Source organism: Mixophyes fleayi, chromosome 11, assembly GCF_038048845.1.
Source record: "Mixophyes fleayi isolate aMixFle1 chromosome 11, aMixFle1.hap1, whole genome shotgun sequence".
Classification (NCBI taxonomy): Eukaryota; Metazoa; Chordata; class Amphibia; order Anura; family Limnodynastidae; genus Mixophyes; species Mixophyes fleayi.
This window is the reverse complement of record NC_134412.1, coordinates 12,558,213-12,562,872: the sequence shown is the minus strand read 5'-3', so window position 1 is coordinate 12,562,872 and position 4,660 is coordinate 12,558,213. Positions and strand designations below refer to the sequence as shown.

General features: G+C 37.2%; 1 protein-coding gene across 1 annotated transcript in view; it reads left to right on the top strand.

Moving 5' to 3' along the window:
* Positions 1-2,761, top strand: part of LOC142107772 (chemerin-like receptor 1) — a 12,889-nt gene extending 10,128 nt beyond the window's left edge. The window contains exon 3 of the mRNA XM_075191390.1: positions 1-2,761. This exon is cut by the window's left edge and continues 1,182 nt beyond it. The gene's annotated coding sequence lies outside the window, so the exon portion shown is untranslated.
* The last annotated feature ends 1,899 nt before the right edge of the window (positions 2,762-4,660 follow it).

Sequence of the window (4,660 nt, the reverse complement as noted above, 5' to 3'; positions counted from 1 at the left end):
TATTTTTCAAGATAGCCGAATCCAATTCCCCTTTCGTCCTATACTATCTTCATTGTGTGTAAAGATTCATAAGTTGCTATCTGACCGAGATACAAAGCACAACATGTAGGTAACATCATGGAGCCTTTTTAGAACTGGAGTTTCTCCCTTTTGTCATTCATTCCTTACTATATACTACAAACCAGAGTTAATCCTTCAAATTATTCCAGTGAGGTGGCATTTTCAGTCCACATTTGGCTCATCTATTGGACACTGCTCCTTCAATATTGATTGCAGAAAGCAACAAAGATGACGGCTCAATTTAACAAAGGTCAATGTAACAAAGCAATGAGAAAGGCAAGTCATATGATTGGTTGCATAGGGAGAGGAATCAATAGCAGAAAGAAGTAATATTGCCACTGTATAGGTCATTGGTACGGCCTCATCTAGAATACTGTGTTCAGTTCTTGAGGCCATATCTCCAGAAGGATATAAATACATACAGATACAGATATGCAGCGTAAAGGATAAGCGCTGACAACTGTCTTTTTGTTTTATGAATACATTAGAGACTGTACAAAGAAGGACAACTAAAATGGTACATGGTCTAACTTAATATATATAGTTTGGAGAAGACAAGGGAGAGGGGGGACATGATAGAATCTTTCAAATTTATCAAGGTTAGTGGATAAGTGGAATAGCTTTCCATCAGAGGCGGTAGAGGCCAATACAGTAGAGTAAATTAAACATGCTTGGGATAGACATAAGGATATATTTACAAAGAACCAAGGATCAAATAAGATTTGAGGTTACCATAGGTTAAAAAATGGGTAGACTAGAATGGCTCGGTGGTTCTTATCTGCCGTCAAATTCTTTGTTTCTATGTGGCTAGCAGAGCAAGTAGAGGACTCATAATGGAGAGGAAGTATTCTCCCACTCCTGTACATCCTCTGCCCATGATGCCAGACACTGGTCTTCTAATAGCTACAGGAGGAAGTGCAGGTGATTGAGTGTGAAAGAGGGAGCAGTGTGAAAGCAATCACCTGTGCTTCCTCTTGTAGCTATTGCAAGATCAGTGTTTGGCATCATTGGTAGAGGATTCACAGGAGTGGGAGAATACTTGACTGGTCTTACAATGGTCTTACAATGACAAAGTAGGAAACGCAGGCGATTGCTGCCACACTGCTCACCCTTCTACAATCAATGTTTCAAGAGCGGTAAACAATGAACAGGTGAATGTAGGAGCTGTATGAGGGAGTGAGCTTTGTGGTATGAACCTCATCCCTACTTTCCCTAGATTGTTTCCGCCAGAGATTAAATTCTCATCTCACTTCATGGGAGGACTGGACAAAATATACCTCTCAATGTGAATTAAAAGGACAGCAAAAGTTGGTATGGTTTTCTATGACCATTTAAAGTTAATTTTAATATTCTTATAATCTACAGTAGAATGTATTTTATTCTGTAAAGTGCATGAGAGTATTAAACAAAAAACAGAAACACCAAACATAGTGTAATACATAATGTAATACAATATTCATGGATGTTTTATTATAAGAAGCTATCGTGTACTAAAGGGCAATAGAAATTCCGCTTATCTTATCCACAACTTGAATTTCAGGAGACGAGGATTCCTTTTCAAATTTTCAGATCAACATGTAGCTGTATTCATATTGAAAACTGAAAAGCTCCACAGATATAGAAGATAATAGTCCTTCATAAATACTTTATATATAATAATCTTTATATTAATCTGCATACCAAATAAACTCTTCAATTCAGCATAAGTAGATGAGGAAACTGCCTGTAAAAAACAATATACTTTATTAAGAGATATTTAAGACAATCAAAACAATTAAACACAGCTTATCTGTAATCCTCTACAGCAATGATGTCCCGGGTGGAATCCCAACTTTGGCCCCAAATAGGGTCTCACACAGGCTGTATAGAAGATATCCAGGGCAGGTCAGACCGTGGCCAATGCGTTATGTTTTGTTGACCTCCTCAGTGGGTATACCCCGGGCATTTGATTGTCTTAAAGCTTTTATATTAAAGTAGATTGTTTTATACTGGCAGTTTCTATTTATCCTGAATTGAAGAGTATATTTGGCAGGCAGATTGATAAAAAGATTATTATATATAAAGTATTTATGAAGAACACATTAGACTATTATCTTATATCTATTATATCTGAGGAGCGTTTTAGTTTCCATTATGGATACAGCTACATATTGATCTGAAAATTTGAAAAGGAATCCTCATCCCCTGAAATTCAAGTTGTGAATAAGATAAACTGAATTTCTATTACCCTTTGGCACACGGTGGCTTGTTAGAATAAAATGTTCACGAATATTGTTTTACATATTACACTATTTTTGGTGACTGTTTTTGTTTCCTTCCCTTGGTGTTGCACTAACAAACAGGTACTTAAAGAATAAGAAGCTGCCTTACTGTATGTTTAATTTCTAATTTCTATATGTTTGTTTGTGATATTCACTGAACACTTGTGTTATTCACTAAGTGCCTAGAGTTTATATATTTTTTTATCTATTCTAGAACCTGAGAGTACTTATAAATGCAAAAGTTGTGATATCACTAAAATCTTTATGAACTGTGTGTATATACAAATGATGTGAAGTCACTTTTGTATTATTGATGGGAAAAACAGGAAAATATTGTAAATGAAAAAAAAAAGTTGTATTGTTAAATTGTGCATCTTGGAAATGCCTTAACTGTATAATTAAATATTTTCTCAGGACTTAATAAATATGTTTATAAAACATTGCACATATGCTAATTATTGGGTAAGGGAGGCAGAGTGATGAAAAACCTCTAATAAATCAAGTGTGTCCAATTTTTATTCCCAATAAAAAAAACGACTTTCACTTGCAAAGCTGTAGGCAATAAAAGCAGGTAGGGAATTAACACCAATATCATCATCATCATCATCATTTATTTATATACCGCCAGCAATCGGGAACAAACAGTAATAAAATAATACTGGATAATACATACATAAGGTACCTCATGTAATACATACATGAGGTAAGAGGACCCTGATCACAAGCTTACAATCAATGGGACAATGGTTTGATACACAAGGGTAAGTGCTACATCATATTGAATATTTGTCCAGCTAGAATGCAAAGGTTACAAGGTATTTAGTGGGCTGTATGCTCAGTCACACAACTATGTTGGTCAGAGGGTTGTTGTCTTGTGTGTAGAGGCTGGTAATAGGGTGACCTAGGGATATAGAGGAATATTATAAGCTTGTCTGAAGAGGTGGGTTTTCAGAGAACGCTTGAAGGTTTGAAGACTAGAGGAAAGTCTTGTGGTGCGAGGGAGTGAATTCCATAAAGTGGCTGCAGCCAGAAAAAAGTCCTGTAACCTAGAATGGGAAGAAGCGATAAGAGTGGAAGAGAAACGCAGATCTTGTGCAGAACGGAGGTGTCAATTTGGGAGATATTTTGAGACAAGTGAGGAGATGTAATAGTCCTTTCTACAGTGAGGTGACTGGTTGACAAGGTTACCTACACCCAATAAGAAGCTGTAGTTCAGTTGTCCAGCATGTATGTCTGGCCTCCAACCAATAACTGGGAAAATTAAGGATTTTGGAGTAGGGATTAGGGTGTGAGCATTTTTGCTCAATTCACTCATCATATCCCTCATCAGTGTCAGCAGTGATGCTAAGATCACCACCCAGTGTAAGCTCATATTCACTGGAATCAACCAGCAACTTTTGTACTAGCTTAATGAGTGGTATGACATAAATCAGACTTAGACTAACAGTGTCTAAACTCACAGTCTCATGGCTTGCTGTGTAGTCTTTATGGCTTGTAGCTGCTCCTTGGAAAGCTGATGCATATAGATGGTTGAATTTCACCTTAGTGTAACCTATTGTTTCAATGGGTACTATGGCAAATTATTCTTGTGTTGCAGTGTTCAGCAAGCACTTGATGAAAGAAAATGGACAGAAGTTTTACATGCCACAGTCAGAAAGTCCTCTTCTTTCGATATAAATCTGAATCAACAAGTTATTGGGTGTGCAAAATATGGTCTGTGTTGAAATTACCCCAATCGTAAGGCACACATAATGTTAACTCAGCTCACACTCTTTGGACTCTCTTCAGGATTCTTCATTTTTTAGCAATTTTCCTATGACATTCCTTTATTTTTACAACAGAATGACCAGTATGCTTCTTCATGAAACAAGTGATACATTAAGTAACTTGACTCAATGACCTGCTGTTGTTTACAAGTATACTGAGAGAAGGATGATGGAGAGGATACTTAAGGCACTGCTGAGGATGGTGTAAGTGATGCTCGAGGGGCTGCTGTCGAAGCTGATATACCCATGCAATGAGCTCTTGCAGTTTTTTAGTCCTTTGTTTAATCAGTACCACTTGTCCACATATTAGTAGTTAAAAGGATCGTTGGTACAAATGCATTATCAAGTTTTACTTATCTGTCTGTAGCCATGGAGCGCTGTTTGTAGTAGGTTGAACTGGTGCTTCACAGGATCTGTTGTCTGTAGAGGATGGGGGTGTGGATGCATAGGTGGTTTCTGGTTTTCAGATCTGGGGGTTTGAAAGATAAGTACACTGAGTAAAGAGAAGGGCACTATTAAGATAAACCATCCGATGCATTAAAGCCAACTGTAGAGTGTGCAGAGAGGTTAAAA